Genomic DNA, 17,721 nt, shown 5'->3' with positions numbered 1-17,721 from the left:
GAGAATGAGTTGTTTGGTCATCCTAAGAAATAGCAATCTATTAGTTAACGACGTTACATCTAAAAATTGGCTATTTCGCGATCCGGTCTTATACAAACTCATTGTATAGGATACCCCCAACCGCATGTCTATACACGAACAACCTGGATCGATTCGTGTGTAACATTTACAGAGTGGGCCTTATCCATAGTGTTGCCAGGATAAGGTATCCAGCTTTATCCATATACTATAGACCCTTTAGGTTATTCACGGAACATTATCCACTTATATATCAGGTGTATATCAACTATATACCTAGTATATCAGGGGTATATCAAATCTATACCCAGTATATCAAATATACACCCAATAGATATACTGTCCTAGTTACATGATAATAACCTTAGATGTTTAGTTTATTGGATTTTAGACAATGCAATGCTATGAATTCAACAACAAATTGATTGAATAAAACTTTATTGAATATACATTTGTTTTTACATAAATACATAAATTGATTGTGCTATTTTAGCTTTTCCTTCTAGTTTTGAAGGTGTTTCCAAATTCTGTCCTTTATATAGCTGAAGGATAAGATCTTGTTATGCGATAGCGAAGAGGGAAGACCTAGGTACCTTTCATGGCAGGACACTTCTCGAATCTTTAGGATATGGATAATATTTCGTTTTGTGGCTCTCACTGTATTCGGACTAAAGCTGGCTGTTGACTTCTGAAAATTGATTTTCTGTCCTATTAGAAAGGAGTAAAAATCAAGAGCTTTAGCAACCGCATTTGCTTCAACATTGCACGCCTCAGTGAACGACAGGTTGTCATCAGAAAAAAAAACATATGATTGATGGGAGGGCTAGCTCTTGCGATTTTAAGACATGTGATATTCCTCTCTTTTTTTAGCTCAGAAGGAATCATAGAAAGGCCTTCTGCACATAAAAGAAAAAGGCAACGGGATTGGGGATATAGAATCTCTTTGCCGAAGTCCCCTACTAGGAATAAAAAAACCTTTCATGTCACAATTTACAACAAAAGAATAAGTAATTGAAAAGACACAACGTATTATTAGATTAATAGAAGACTCATGGAAACCAAGGACCGTCATAAACTTCTGGATGAAACACCACTCCGCCCGATCGTACGCCTTACTCATATCCAACTTTAGAGCCATCGAACCTATAGTTCCAGACCTCCTCAATTTAATGCTTTGGATGCACTCATACCCCATGATAGTATTATCAGCAATATGCCTCCTTGGGAAAAAGGCACTTTGGAAATGAGATAAAATGTCATCCAAAACTTGCTTCAATCGGTTAGCTATCGTCTTGGAGATAATCTTATATATTACTGTACAAAGACTAATCGGTCGAAACTCCGAAACATTTTTAGGCCCGATCTTCTTGGGAATAAGAACGATCGCTGTGTGATTTACATGACCTACTTCTGCACCCTTATTCAGAATGTCCATGCACACCTTCGTCAGTTCTTTATGGACTATTTCCCTGTATTTTTGGAAGAAACCAGCCGGTAAACCATCAACTACTGGCGCTTTAGAGGGGTTCATCTGCTTTAGAGCTCGGAGCACTTCCTCCTCTATATAGGGAGCACAAAGTCTGTTATTCATATGCTCAGTAACTCGACCTTCCACTTTTGAAAAAATATCTCTATATCATCTCTCTCTTGATGATCATTGGATTGAAAAAGGTCCTCAAAATAACTACTCACGACCTGCACTAGTAGAAACTCGGCCTTCAATGACGGTTAAATTCTGTCATTAACATCATTCATGATAATTATGTAATTGTCATCTATTAAGGCATCAAGAAAGAGGAGAATATGAAAAATCTGAAAAATTGTCATCAATGCATTTACAACTACAGTTATACTTTGTCATGAATAGATTTTCCATCACAATTAATAAATGTCACAGAAAGTCATTTAATTACAATTTATAAGTGTCACTAAAATAATCAAATATTTTTGTCATCCTGTCAATAAATACGTAAAGACGACAGTTTATAAATTGTCATGAACTAGTATTTAACGACAGTTAAAGATTGACATTAATTTTTTTTAACGATTATTTATAATTGTCATGAAACTTTTGTAGTGATAGTTTTAATAGTAAATATTGCCAGTTTTAACTATCACGAAAAATTGTATAATGCAACTTAAAAATGTCATGCAACATTAAATAATGACAATCGATATATGTCACGGAAAGGTTTACAACGACAATTTAAAACTATCATGATATACTTAATAATGTCAACGTTTATTTGTCAAGAAACGATTTTGAATGTAACTTTTCATATAAACTTGTTTTGAAATGTTTTTAAAAATCACTTTCCGTAGTTGTACCTAGTATCAGTCAATTGTGACGTATTTTATATACAAAAACATATATATCCGTGAGTACACCAACCCACCTACAAATATAAAGTGTATACGTATAGTAAATTATATATACATCAACGAAGGTTTTTCATGTCCATCAATCCCGTACATAAACAAACTATACCAAGTAACTTCTAACCCAACAAAAAATGACCCATAGTCATCTTTTAAATATTCCAAGTAGCTACCCGCCATGGTTCTCCAGGCTCTTCTTGGAAGACCTAAGCAATGGACAAAAACTTCAAATATTTCCCAATAGTATCTGCAAAAGGTCAAACTACAACAAATGTAGCTAACATATTACTATTATATGTTGTTAGAATTCATACCGTGTAAACGTGAAAGATCAAACTACAAAATGTAGCTAACATATTATAGAAACTCTCGGTCCTGCTTCCTTCAACCCTCGCTCCCACATGCTGAACAACATATTCAAAACAAACAATTAAAAAAACACGAATCTAACTTCAGCAAATATACACAAAAGTGGAGAACCTAAACTTTCAAATCTCTTACACTGAGTTTACTTCCTTTTTCTACTCATTGTAAAGGTTAACATAGTAGAAAAGAAAATTGTATTTTAGACCTTTAAGTAAACTTTGTGAAAAAAACAACAAACACATTTTAAGGTAATTTCAACACTGTCAACAAACACATTTTCAAAAATCATAAGCTTGTCTAAATTCATAAGAATGTGACACTTATCTATAAGAAACTACACCTAGACACAACTTTTTGGATATCATAGATACAATTTTTTTGTTCAATCCATAAAGGATCTACATCCATTTTAGGTCATCCACTATGTAATCAGTTTTAAAAATTACAAAATATAAACAGAGGACTAGCAAACTTTATTTTTTAGATCTACACTTTCATAGCCTTTCTGTAGTGCCAGAGAGCTAACAATCACAATACGCACCTAAGACTTTTTCTTCACTTCAAATCACTCACACAAAACTCTTCTTTCACAAAAAAACAAAGACACAAAAAGACAATATTTGGCGGTTTTTTTAAATTCTCAAAATACTAAAGACTTTACCCAAATAAAACTGATTTAGGAACAACACAGAGGTTGAACACTAACAAACAAAAACAATCTACTTATCTAAATCTTAATTGTCAATCTTTGCTGCAAGATAAAATATCCAACTAAACTTTGAACCACACAATTATCCAACTAGACATTATACTATATGCATGACATATATAAACACTAAGTTTTAATGGGGTACTTGCACAATCTTACATAAGCAAGTCAAGCCTAAAATCAAGGCACAATATTCACAAAAGAGACACAAAAGTAGCCAAAACGGGAGAGAAATACAACCAGAGACAAGATATGAACACACAAATCAAAACAACATAGTTTTAACAAACACAAACGGAAACGAAACATTATCTAACACATTTCTTACTACAAGAACAAGCTTTCACAATTAGTAAAAGTAATGAAGAGAAAGAATATGAAAGACAAAAAAGTTTGAACACTTTCCACTAGTGCAAAAGTGCTAACTTGCAAAGAACGATAGAAAATAGAAACTAAAACTGAGGGAGGGGCAGAAGAAATGAAAACTAAGTGCTTCCTCCCCTCCCAATAATAAAACTAAGGGAATGACCACCCTCTGCCTTTTGCACTATATATATGTACATCATTTTGTCTCATTCAATTCAATGCAATTTATTGCTTTAGCAATCATTTTGATATCCTCCAATCTACTACCCGTGTATTTTATTTTCTTTCTCCACACCAAAATGAAATGAAATTCTCCATTCCTTGAGAAGACATGAAAACATAATGCCTAACTAATTTTATGGGGTCGTGATTGACACAATATATGAAAGGGATATAAAGTCTACAACGAATAGTTCTACTCTGACCAACATTGTTCTTAATATCATACGATATGTTTCAGCTCAAGAATATAGTCAATAACATGAGGCGTTAACAGTGACCAAGAACCATACCTCAATACACCGTTATAGTATATGTGGTTCATGCCAAGGGTATTGATCAAATCTTTCAAGCAACAAAAATTTTCAATCTCCAACATGAGGCGGCCAACAAAACACAAGGTTACTTGTAGGAACAACTCTTGGTGTAACTTAATTTTAGTTTTCATTGGTGATGTTGAGAGTTAGAACTAATTTATTTTTCTCTTTTGAACTGATTTTCTTAATTTGAATGTTCATTAGTGGTACTGATAGTTTTAGTGTTTGCTAATCTCCTATTATTATTTTTTCTAGAAGAGATCTGTTCGTATTGAGTTTCTCTTTATTATTGAGTCTATTGTAAGGGTTTGGGGTGTGTGTTAAAAGGTTTTCGGGCTTGATGTGCAGTTAAAAGGGTCTTGTTTTATGGGTTATGTTTAGTATTTTGTGATCGCAAGGATAAATAGTGCTGTTCATTATAATATTCTCTTAAAGTGAAAATTGAATGCATGTCACTAATTAGTTACAAAATAAATGTAGTTTTTATTGAGAATTATTTTCATGAATAATTATCATATAAAACCTCAGAAGATGTATATCTTTCTTAAGTTTAGTAGGAGTGCTTTCAAATTTGAGTTTTATAGTTCAACCCTCTGATGTTATGGTTGTTGGTTCAAGTTCTTCTATCAGTGTTGCCAAATAGTTAATGGAGGCTGTTTATATAGCTTTAATGAATATTTCTCTTCAACGCTTTTAAACGGATCTTCTATTAGTGTTGCCAAATGTTATAGGAAGGTGTTTATGTAGTTTTAATAAGCATTTCTCTTGATGTTGTTAAAATGTGAATGTAAGATACTCTTTGATGCTAGATCTGCTTGTCCAATGCTTTTAAGGTTTAGCCATAAAGACAAACAAGAAGTTAAGTAGTAGGTTGTGTACGTATTGGTGTTATAAGATCTTACAATGTTTTAAATTCAAGAAACCAACATCATCTCATATTTCGTTTCTTAGTTTATTAAACCACAAGAAACCTAAAATTGGGTCCGAAATACACCTTCCTTGAAGGGCGAATTGCAGCAGTGCAACAAAGTTGAAGAGATTGCAGAGGGAAAACGAAGGCGCAAGTACCCTGTAGAAAGACAGGAAGCTTAAAAGAATCCAAACAAAGAACGGGCTTAGAGCTTTGTATGAAATCGAAAAAAAAACGATGCATGTGAAGAAGAAAACCGACAATAGAGATGGAAGAACACGCCCTTCGCCGATACTTCGCGTATTGCCGACGGTGTGGAACAGGTCGTGGTGTCGGTGGTCGAAGAACAAGAAGCTGCCATGGACTAATGACGAGCTATCGGGAAGAGACGGCAAGCGGCGGAATTGCGACGATTGGCAACGGATGGATGATGAACGACAATGGAGTGTGAACGACGAGGCTGAAGAAGGCAACAAGGCGATGGCGAGGGGGCTGAAAGAGGCGAAAATGGTGAGGGTATAATTTTGGGGGAAAACACGACGAAGGAGGAAGGTTGGGTGGGTGGGGTTTCTAATTTGGGATTTTCACCTTCTTTTCCTTTTATTTTATTCTTCTTTTATTTTAAATTTTTTTTCTTTAACAACATAAATCTAAATAAAAAAAAATTATATAAAGGACTAAACAACTAAAATAAGAGGAATAAATTCATTTTTTGTCGGAATAAATCTCACTTTAAAACGATTTAAGGAAAATAATTTATTTCAAATATGATAAATTAAACTTAAATTATAATTCAACCAAAATTAGAACTTCAAAATTAGAAAATCCAAGAATGGAGGATTGGACCAGCGGCGACCCTGTATGGCGGACGACAAACGGACGGAGCTGAGTGACGGTGGTTGGGTTGGGCGACAGCGGTGGGGCTGTGCGACGGTGTCCCGATTATTTCCTGATTATTTTAGTCAATAGACGAGAAAGTCCCGACTATTATTCTTTAGTCGGGAAAAAGATGTTTGGCCAGCGTCGAGAAGAATAGAGTCATCTAGGTAACGGAACTAGATCAGCGGCACGAGGAAGACGAAGGATGATGGCAAAGGCCAAAAGAGAGAGAGGAAGATAACGTTTAGTGTATCCATAAGTCTCACTGATCTTGAGTTCAATTCATGTAAATTAATGATATATATATATATATATTTTGATAGAAACAAATATCTACTTAGTTATTTTTTTATGTTATTGGACAAAAATTATGACTTGTTTATATTTTCCTTAAAAAAGTTTCAATTAATATTCTTAAAAATTTAGGCAAGAATCCAACGAAAAAAATTTCAAAACTAAGATTTAATTAATAGATTTATATCTAAAATTAAATATTTTATGTTATACAAAAATTTAAAGGATCATGAACCTAACTAGTTCCAATTTAAATCGAAATTAATTCCTAAACATTCGATTAAGTTGACTTCCATTCTAATAAAAAAAATTCATATTATAATTTAAATTTATGCAAGGAAGGGTTGATAAGAAATAAATATATATTATTTATTTTAAATTGAAATTATAATTAAATTAATTAATGATGGTAAAAGGTAAAATTTTGTAAAAATGTAATAACACAGGGTTGATAAAAATAATTCAAATCAATCGGCTTAAACTCGATACCGAAGAGAGGAAGAGCACAATTACGCAGGATAAGCTTACCACTGTACTAAAGCCACATTTTCTACTTGTTTTATGGAGTATTCGGGAAAAAACATTGAGCATAAATCTATACTCGATGCGACCAGACAATCCCGAAATAATTAATATCATTAACGAAGCGGCAATTTTTCCGACAGAAATGAAACATGCTCAAAATCATTTGTGATACTTTTTGTATGTCATAGATTCTCAAGATGGCCTAGGTAATTGACATGGAATACTTGAAATTTTTTTATTTTTCTTGACAATTATAAAATGTCTCATTCCAGTGTGGTTGAATTCTGTTCAACAGTACATGCTTCGGGCAGAACTGTAAAATCCCCCCCGATTTGGGCGAGTAAGTGCGAAAGCTTTTGCATCTTCTTTTCCGTTTACTAATTTGAGCTCCTTCTGTCGATCAGTGCGATGGGCCCCACAACCCAATAGAGCCAAAAAGAAAGGTATGTTAGAGACGGCCTACTTCCATTCTACCACAAGTCCAGCGGCATAATATGCTGGAGAAGAAGAAGTTCTTGCTGCTGCGAAGCCCGACTCCGGAATTCTCAAGTAAGATGACTTAGCTGCATTCTTGGCTCTCTGGTTGAGCCGCTTTGTCCTTCCGAACAATTGCAGCATAAAAAATTCCCAATTCCTCCTTTGAGGCTTCGACTCTCACATAAAGTTCTTGTTTCGCCAACTCAAAAGTTGGAGAAGGTTTTTTACTAATGAATCGATAGTCAAAGTCATTCCATTCCGGAGACCTTTCTCGATCAAAAATTCGTATTTCTAAATTCTTATAGGGCCCCCCTGGAATTCCTTCCAAAGCTTGTTGAATAATTTTTATTCAGCACTTGTACAGGGGTGCATGCATAAAGGTTTGGAACTCGAATCTTTCCTCGAACGAGCTCCAAACTAGTTGCTTCCAGTTTGAGCTTGGACCTGTAAACAGAAGAAAGATTGATCAAAACCTGTTCAGTTAAAGAAAGGGTTTTGCGAGATCCACTTTTTGGGGAATATGGGTTGAAGCAATAACAAGAATCTTTCGAGTGGATCCAAACTTCAACCAGCGACTTATTGCTACCCGCCTAGAATGACCATACATACTAAGACCTTATTCAAACAGCGAAGAAAGGCCGAATGGAAGGGGGCAGTCAGCTGGCTGCTTCTTGGCCAGTCGCGTCGAGTCTGCCGCTCAGTTGAAAGTTATGAAACAAGTTTGCGGTAGTTCAAAACTGGAATTGACACAATATCGCGAAGTGGCCGCCTTTGCTCAATTTGGGTCAGACCTTGATGCTATGACTCAAGCATTATTCAATAGAGGTGCTAGGCTTACAGAAGTACCGAAACAATGACAATATGCACCACTTCCAATTGAAAAACAACTTCTAGTCATTTATGCTGCTGTCAATGGATTCTGTGATCAAATGTCACTGGACAGAATTTCTCAATATGAGAGAGCCATTCCAAGTCCTATAAAACCAGAATTACTACAATCACTTTTAGAAAGAAAGATGGGTTAACTAACGAATGAAAGATGGAACCAGATGCATTCTTAAAAGAAAGCGTTTTGCCTTACCTATGATGCAAAATCAAACTGGATGATGCAAGCTGGAGGGGGTCCCCAGTGAATGTGAAATATAGGTTTCAGAAAAAGGAATCGAGGTTATGAGAGTAAGTGGAGTTGGGCGGGCTACTCTCTAGGGCCTCATGCATATCTCGAGGAGTGCATTAGTGTTTCGACTGAGGGACAAGTCAGTGTACTTTAGGAAGCTGTTGAGTACCTGATGAGATAGAATTGAAATCTGTCCATTCCAGAATACACAGGCTGTTTTTTCCCACCAAAAACTCGTATCTACTGTTTCGTGACATTTTTCCACTATCATCTAAAATTCGGTTTTTGTGACAATTTTTAACTGTCATAAAACTTTAAAAATCCGAAAAGTTCCACTTTTTCCCACAAAAAACGTGCCCCAGTCATTTATGATAGTTTTTTTTCCTCCCAAGTTTTCTACTATTCACAATTGTCATGAAAGACCATGTTTCTACTAGTGTACCAACAAAGGCTTTAGTGCAGCGAGCATGAAAGGGAAAAACTGATAAAATTGTGGATTGTACACACTTCTATCAAGTCTTTCCTTCACCGCAGGCTCATTTCTCTTTTGTTTATCCAAGTGTAGGACTTGCCTACGAATCTCATGTCAAAAAGCTCGCACTCCTTCAGAAGTTCACGAAACCTGGAGAAGACACTACTAAGATAGAATTATTTTCTTTTTGGTAAAAAGAAGAAAACAAAAAGAAAATAAAAACCCTAAACCCCCTTCTTCTTCTTCTTCTCCAAACCCACCCCCAACCGTCAGCCCCTCCCCCTCTATTTTTCCGTCGAGCCCCTCCCCTCTCTCCGGCGACGGCAACAGCGACGACTGGTGGTGCTTCTCCATCCGGCGAACCCGTAGCAGCAGCGAGCCGGCGTTCCTCGAACCAACAGCAGTGGCATCTCTTCGAACAAGTAGTGGCGGCGTCTCCTTAAACTAGCAGTGGCGACAGCAGATCCGCGTGACCCAGCCCACCACAGCACCGTTCTTCTCTTGTGTAGCGACGGGACTCTTCCATTCTGTAGTATCAGCAGATCGTGCGATTTTCCCTCTCCCGGCGTATTCTCCCCTTCTAGCAGTGGTGACTCGCGTTTCAGGTGTCCCACGACATTGCTTATTCCCCCACAGTACCAGATCTAAGCACGGTTCCGTCCGAAGACGCATTTGAGCAGTGGCAACGGCGGATTGCGGCAGTTCTAGTGATTCTGTTTCAACATTTCTGCTTCTCCGGCGACCCACTGTCGTGGGTATTCCGAAGACCACAAACAGCTCGGGTTTTGTGGCGTTTTCTTCATTCCTGCGATATCGACCTTTACCCACGCCCAAAAAAAATCAGTTTCGAGTTACCCACCTTCTTTGGCATTGGTTTGGCGTTGATCCACGATCCACCACTAATCGGACCCAAACCAGCATTACCCATCACTTTTTGACATCAGAACAGAAGGCCTAAGGCCATTCGAAGTCTATTTTGGGAGCACGAATCTCCTCGGTGTTTATCCACTCCTAACACAAGTTGTTTTAGTGTGAGTTAGTATGTAGCAACTCACTTGAACTCGGTTTCAATTATATTTAAGTGCTTCTAATTGGTTACTAACATCGAGATCGTACTCCTTTTGTTTTAGGACATTTGTGTAAATAGTCCTTACTTTTAGGGATGTCTGTTCTTCTATGTATGAAACTTTTGTGTGCTTGTTTATGGTTGTTTATACTATGTTACTATTCGTATAGTTCTAGATGAGATATTGATTATGTTGTTTGTTATGTTGATTGGTTGTGCCTCTCTTGTGTAATATATATGTTGTCGATGGTTGATTGATATTTACGTATGGTTTGTGTTTATTGCATACTGGACTATAATGAGATGATTGATGCATGGGTCATGGCTTAGAAGCATGCAGGACCTTGGTGAGAGTTTGGTTATGTTATGAAGAGAATGGGTGAGTATTAGGGCCAGAGGGCTGATACGTCACTAGTTGGGTATCGAGGCTTCGGGTAAATGGTCGGGGGTCAATACGTCAACTTTGGACAAAGATGAGTGTCGAGGCTTCGGGTAAATGGTCGAGGGTCGATGCGATGAGTCTTAGAGGTAAGGCACGTATTGGGGCCTTGAGAGGAAAGGAGGAGGACCAATATGTTGCAAAGTCATCGAGGTCTTGAAGAGATGGTCAAGGGTCGATGCAACAGTTCGAGGCCTTGGGTAAATGGTTAAGGGTCGAACGCCAAGCGCCATAGAGAAGTTTCGAGGCTCTGGGTAGGTGGTTAGGGGTCGATACGACTCGAAGGAGTAAGACTTGGAAAAATAGGAAAGAGAACTAGTGATTCGTGTTGTGAGGATTGGGTTTTTGCATGTAGATTCAATGTTTAGTTGAGTTTATATTAAATAAAGCACGATGACTTGTTAGCATGACGTTTCCCTCTAGATTTTGTAGGTAACGAGGTCACACACAGGAATGGTGATGGCGAGAAGGAGACTTAACTAGAAACACCATATAGAGCTGCGTCACTTTATTTTAGGTAGGATAGCGGAGTTGATTCTTTTTGATAGATTTGTTATTTGTTCAGCAAGTTAATTTCTTTAAGTTTGTTTTTTTTTGTTAAGGATGTTTTAAGGTGTCGGTTCGTTATTCTTTTGAGAACCCTGGATATGTTTAGTTATTTTGGTTGTGATATTGGAACTTTTAGAGTCAATAAAGTTTCGTTGATGGACATGTTGAGCAAAATGTAGTTATTTTATTTTGTTGATGTTGGCTGAAATATGAGGTTTTAATAACGTGTCCCAACTAGGTTGTTTGAAATTTTGGGTGTGTTTGACCTCCGATTTGGGAAGCTCGGAAGAAGGATAGGTCGAAGTGATCAGAAAGATCTTCTCTGACCTACCGAAAAACCTCTCAGAGCACTTGAGGAACCTGCAAAACAAGGTTAGCACTCCGACGAGCAAGTTAGTTCGAATCTGATCTAACTCGCCGAGTATGTCTAGGTTTGTGTACCTTGCATTTAAGACAGGAGTTTGTATTTATAGAAATTGGACCCGACAGGAACTTAGACACACCCTAAAAATGCGGCGTGTTATCGGGTTCGGAAGAGACATCGTTATGGACATCACTGAAGATCAGCTTGGCTTTTTAGGTCGATTCATCGTCGGGGTCGACTAGCTCTTCAGGTTCAGATAGTGTCCTAGGGGACCCAATGTAACGCCCCGCGTTACTCAGGTCCGACCCTACGTACTCAGGTCAGGTTACCCTCAAGTCCCGGGGGTTTCTTCTTAGAGATAATTTTAAATTTATCTAATTGCTCTGTGTCAGTTCTTTTGAACTACTGTAGTAATTGTTGTGAGTTATTGGTTTTATGTATGTATTTAATGGTTGTTGACTGTGAGCGTGTTGCCGTGGCACTTGCCTGGGTTGTTGGGTCATTTGCTTAATTCTATTAGTAGAACTAATTAAGTATAGGGAGGTGAGGTCTGCATTCGTAATCTTTTGAAGTCCATGGGTCCTGTTTTCTTTCATTCAATTTTTATTTAAGTGGGCTTTATTAGAAGCCCAAAACTTATCCAAAGAAGGGGCCTTGTGTGGAATGCCCAAAACCCTAACTATTTGGAAATTAAAACAAAGAGTTACAAAGAAAAGAAAAAAAAAGAAAGAAAAACCCTAGCCTTTTTTTTCCCCATCTTCACGTGTTAGCCTTTCCCTCCACTAGGGCTGCCTCACGACCATAGCCGGCAAGCCTTCCTCCGACGACCACAACCAGCAACGGCACGACGACCCAGTCCACGACGGCAGGCGCAGCGACGACTCCATTTCACGGCAACGGGCACGGCGGTGTGTTCGAGAACAGTGGGCGACGTGCGGCGTTGGTGCGGCGGTGTGTTCGAACAACGGGGTGTGCAGCGGCGGCGTCCGTTCGTGGCAGCGACTTGCGGCGACTCCGTTCGTGCTAGCAGCGTGCGGCGGTGACGATTGAGTGTTGCCGTTCGTGACAGTGGGGGTAGTAGATGCGGCGGTGACAGCGGGGATTTTCGAACAGCGGGGTTTTATAGTTTTTGGCGACTACCCACGCCTGATAATAGCCCGATCTACGCAACCCACGCCCCGTCGACTAGGATTGGAGCTACCTGCACCTGAATGAAATCGTTTCTGGCGGTAACGAAGCATTTATAGCACCTTAGAACTAGTTTGATGGCTGAAACTTCTATTTTAATTGCATTTTTTTCCCTTGGTGTTTAGGTGTTGAATCGACGCGTGCTTTGGAAGCCTAGTAGTGTGTAAGTAGTATCGGGGGGGGGGGGCGTGTGTGATGGAATGTGTGCTAAATTCCTTGGATAGGTCTTTGTGTTATTGTCAGCGTTAATCTAGATGTGAATGTCTGTTACTGTTGATTCTGGCTGTCTTTTGTTCGTTAAGATAATTCTAGAAGAATGGATTCTATTATAATTGTCGACGTTAGATTTGGTTATGACTGAATATTGCCCATTGTTGCTGAACTTGTAGTTGTGCTGACTAAAATTTTGTGAAGCATCTGTGGAAGTCTATGTTTCTGAGTATGACTGTTGTGTCGGTGTTTCTGAGTATGTTGGACAGTTTCATGAGGTCATCCCTAGTTGAGTGATTTGTACAGGTTGCTTGGTTTCGTTTAGAATAAACCATGTAATTCAGGCGTGCATTATACTTGTTTGTTGTTGTTGATGGGCTTGTTGCATCTGTCGTATGGTAAAACGTTGGTGTGATGTGCTAGACGTGTGAGTAGGATCCCTGACATTATGAGAAGTCTGGTTGTGGTTACTATGGTCTAGTCGTAGGGATATTGGGTCTTCCTTAATGTGTAGGTTGCTGTGACAAGCAGGATGGGTCATTGTGAGTTGGAACCCTTGTTGGAAGCCAGGGTGGGTTCGTCGGTGTTGTATGGCTCGGGTAGGATGTTGAATGAGGGTTAAGCCCCGTGAGTAAAGAGTCGGGGTCTGATACGTCTCTATGGGGTGTCGAGGCTCCGGGTACAAAAGGTCGGGGGTCGATACACCATTTTTGGTTGAGATGAGTGTCGAGGCTCCGGGTACAAAGGGTCGGGGGTCGGCACGATGAGTCTAATTGAGACTAGCCTTGATTTTATACGGGGTGGAGGCCAAGAACCAATACGTTGATCAGATGTCGGTACCTTGGGAATAAATGTCAAGGACCGGTGTATAACCCAAGACCTTGGGAATCAATAGCAAGGTCGAACGCCAAGCTCTATGGAGGGTTATCGTATCTTGGGGATAAATGTCAAGGACCGATGCGCCTCGAAGGGTTAGCCTTGGAGTACTAACTCAGGGTTTGGTAGGAGTTGTATGTTGAAAGGGTTAGGAGCTAGCGGGTCGTGCAAATCAAAGCCACGATAGTTCCGACGTTGGTTGGAGTGTCGAGAGGTCACTTTACTGTTATTAGCCCTTGATGCTTATTACTTAGATTGTTGTGTAGGATGCCGATGTGATTGTGAGTATGCTGTTTGGTGTCTGTTTGGTAAGGGCTACTTACGGAGTATATTATATACTCACCCCCCTCTATGTTGTTGGTTTCAGGTGTGAACAGGACCCTCGGCTGTGGTGATGACATGGAGAAGGCTTGACCGAGGAGGGACCACTAGTTATGTTTTGTTTAGGATAGTTGGACTGGGATTTCCTTGCCCTTCGCGTTAGAAACTTAGTGCCAGCGGTGTCAGAGTTTGTTGACTCACGGGGCGTTTTCTTTTTTGTTTTTGTTTTTGTTCTTTTCTTTTTATTTCATACTTGTTCTTTACCGAGCTGTTAACTGCCCGGACTCATTATTATTGTTTAAAACCAGGTTGAGTTGTTGAATTGTGGAAGCAGATAATTGTAACTTTCTTTAATTGGTTTTAGCCACTGAGACAAATTGCGGGTTTTCTAGGATCCAGTCCTTTTTCTTATTTGGGTTGCTAGCCATTGAGGTCAATCCGAGTTTCCAGGTGTTCTTTTTGTTGTGACTGACACCCCACAGGTTTTTTCCTCCGTCTTATGTTCCATTAATGAAAAGAAAAAAAAATGGTGATTAGTTATGGCAACAATACCCCATTCCTTGTAGTGATTTTTTTTTGGGGACGTTACAACCAAACTTAGCTTCTACCTCGGGAAATCCCACTCTAGACCCTAGCTCGGTAAACCCTAACGTAGCCTCCACATCGGGAAATCCTAACCTAGCTTCCACCTCAGGAAATCCCCCTGTTGGTTCGGTAGTCGAGTTTCCCCCCTCAACCTGCTCGGTAGGTAGGGTAGCCGAGCTTCGTAAGATGTAACTCATCCCTGATTCTATAGAGCTCAGGGTGTCTAACGTCGCGAATACCTCGAGGATCCCCCTTCTTACGAGCTGACCAGTGCTTCCATGGTTCGGAAAATGTGACGATCTTTCTCGTTATGGTCTAGCATAGGTCATACCATGTAATCTTCCTTGGCCCCCATTTGACATAGCTCGGTAGTAGTAGACGACACTAACTAATATATTCAAATTTCGTACAAGTCATTGGAGATCGACTTTCATTAATAAATGGAATTTTACACGTCGGATTATACAATTTTCTCTTTCGCCCTACTGATGATACATTCGTAAATGTTCAGCGTTTCACGGATAGGGAAGTTGTCTCCCATTCAGGTCGGACAGTAGATAGGCTCTAGAACGAATTACTTTCAAGACTCTATACGAACCTTCCCAATTCGGTTCCAGGGCTCCGACATGCTGCATTACCTTCTTGAGGACGAGGTATCCGGGCTTGAACGTTCAGACTCTGACCCTGGCATTGTAGTACCGAGCCATACGGTTATGGTATTCTGCTCGCCTCAGTTGGGAGTGAGACATTTTATCCTCGAGCAGGTCAAGATTCAGGCGGAGAGCTTCACTGTTGGCCTGCTCGTCAAAATTTACAACTCGGAGCGTTAACATGTCGATCTCCACGAGAATGACAGCTTCCGACCCGAAAGCTAGGCCGTACAGGGTCTCGCCTGTAGATCGGCGCGACGTAGTTTGGTAGGACCACAGTACTTCTGGTAGCTCTTCTACCCACCGACCCTTCAGGGACTTAAGCTTTATCTTCAAGCCGCATTTGATAATCTTGTTAACAGCTTCAACTTGCCTGTTTGACCTCGGATGAGCTGGGGACATGCTGAAGTGACGTATGCTGAGCTGTTGACAGAACTAAATAAATTGGGCACTATCAAACTATTTGCCATTGTTGATAATGAGGGCGTACGGTATGCCGATCTGACATACTATGCTCTTCCACACAAAAGTAACCACCTTCTCATTGGTAATGGACGCAGGGGTTCAGTCTCTACGTACTTTGTGATATAGTCTACTACCACCACGACATATTTTAGCTGCCCTTTCGCCTTTGGTAGTGGACCGATCTGATCTAGCCCCCACTGAGCGACAGGACAAGGACTTGAGATCGATGTCAGCATCTCTGGGGGTTGCCGCAGGACGTTCGTGAAGCGTTGGCACTTGTCACACTCCTTTGCGAACTCCTTGGTGTCGCGGTCAATCGTCTGCCAATAGTAGCCTTGTCGAAAGATCTTTGCAGCCATAGACCGAGCTCCACCGTCATTTATGTAGACTCCTTCGTGATCCTCGCAAATAACCTACCTCGTCTCGTCTGGGTCAGGACAACGCAGCAACGGTAGAGAGTAGCCGCTCTTGTAGAGCTTGCCCTCTTGTATTACGTAGTGAGTCCCTTGACGTCGGAGCTTCCTAGCCTGGCACGGATCTGTCGAAGTTAAACCACTCGTTAGAAAACTTTTGATCGGATCCATCCACGTGGGCTGAGCTGACTGGACCACCATTATTTCTGGTTGGTCGATGGACGACTCACCGAGCAGCTCTACTGGCACCGTTCTCGGTAGCTCGATTTCATAGGCCGAGGCTAAGTACGACAGTGCGTGAGCGTTATAGTTTTCTGACCTCGGCACTTGTCGAATCATATAGTCTTCGAGCTGGGCAAGCAGCTTCCTTGCTTTGGCCAGATACGTTTCCATACGAGTATCCTTCGCTTGGTACTCCTCAGTCACCTGATTGACGATCAGTTGCGAATCGTTGAGGATCAAAAGACGCTTCACGCCCATTCCCCTTGCAACCCACAGCCCGTTTATCAACGCCTCGTACTCGGCTTCATTATTCAAAGCTCAAAAGTTGAACCGGAGTGCATACTCGAACCGAAGATCACCGGGGCCGAGGAGCAGCATGCCTGCCCCACAGCCCTTCTCGTTGGACGAGCCATCTACGTAAAACGTCCATTGGTAGCAGACGTCGGCGCCCAGCCTGGCAGGAGTCAGCTTGGCAAAAAAATCTGCGGCTGCCTGACCTTTTAATGTTGTCCTTGGCTTGAAAGCGATGTCATACTCACTAAGCTCTAGGGCCCACTTCATTAGCCGACCAGACGTTTCGGGCTTGTAGAAAATTTACCTCAGAACGAAGTTTGTCAAAACCACTATCTTATAAACCTGGAAGTACGGTTGCAGACGACGCGCCGACATCACCAATGCTAGAGCCAGCTTCTCAACACAGGGGTAACGAGCCTCGGCCTCGGTCATTGACTTACTTGTGTAATAAACAGGGTTCTGCCGCTCTTCTGCTTCTCTTATAAGGACCGAGCTCACCGCACTTTCCAAGTATAAGTAGAGAACGTCGCTAGGTAGTGGCTTGGACAACAATGGGGCCGTGCTGATGTACTGCTTTAGCTGCTGAACTGCCGCTTCGCAATCGTCGGTCCATTCAAACCGACCCTTTTTCCTTAATGTATGGAAGAATGATGGCACTTGTCGGTGGAGCGAGACACAAAGCGATTCAGAGCTGCCAAACGACCATTCAACCTCTGAAGTTGCTTGACATTCCTCGACGCTTCCATCTCGAGGACTACCCTTATCTTGTATGGATTGGCTTCAATTCCACGTTCGTTGACCATGAATCCGAGGAATTTTCCCAAAGAAACCCAAAAAACCCACTTACTCGGGTTGAACTTCATCTGATACATTCGGAGTACACCGAAGGCCTCTGCTAGGTTGGCTAAATGCGAGCTCGTCTGCTTCCTCTTTACCAACATATCATCCATATATACCTCCATGTTGTGACCGATCTGCTTGGCGAACATCATGTTGACCATTCGCCGGTAGGTCACTCCAGCGTTCTTCAG

The 17,721-nt window shown here is 40.6% G+C and overlaps 1 long non-coding RNA gene across 1 annotated transcript in view; it reads right to left on the bottom strand.

The window, feature by feature from the left end:
* Nucleotides 1-2,345: 2,345 nt before the first annotated feature.
* LOC148212933 (uncharacterized) overlaps nt 2,346-17,721 on the bottom strand; it is a 29,447-nt gene continuing 14,071 nt past the window's right edge. Inside the window, exons 3-4 of the long non-coding RNA XR_015789423.1 lie at nt 2,712-2,801; nt 2,346-2,603 (exon numbers count right to left, since the gene is read on the bottom strand). This is a non-coding gene — a long non-coding RNA (uncharacterized LOC148212933). The remainder of the gene's footprint in view (nt 2,604-2,711; nt 2,802-17,721) is intronic.

The sequence above is a fragment of the Momordica charantia genome, assembly GCF_013281855.1.
Source record: "Momordica charantia cultivar OHB3-1 chromosome 2 unlocalized genomic scaffold, Mcharantia_2.0 BLBB01000002.1, whole genome shotgun sequence".
Lineage (NCBI taxonomy): Eukaryota > Viridiplantae > Streptophyta > Magnoliopsida > Cucurbitales > Cucurbitaceae > Momordica > Momordica charantia.
Note: the sequence above shows the minus strand (reverse complement) of the source record. Positions and strands in the feature narration are given on the sequence as shown.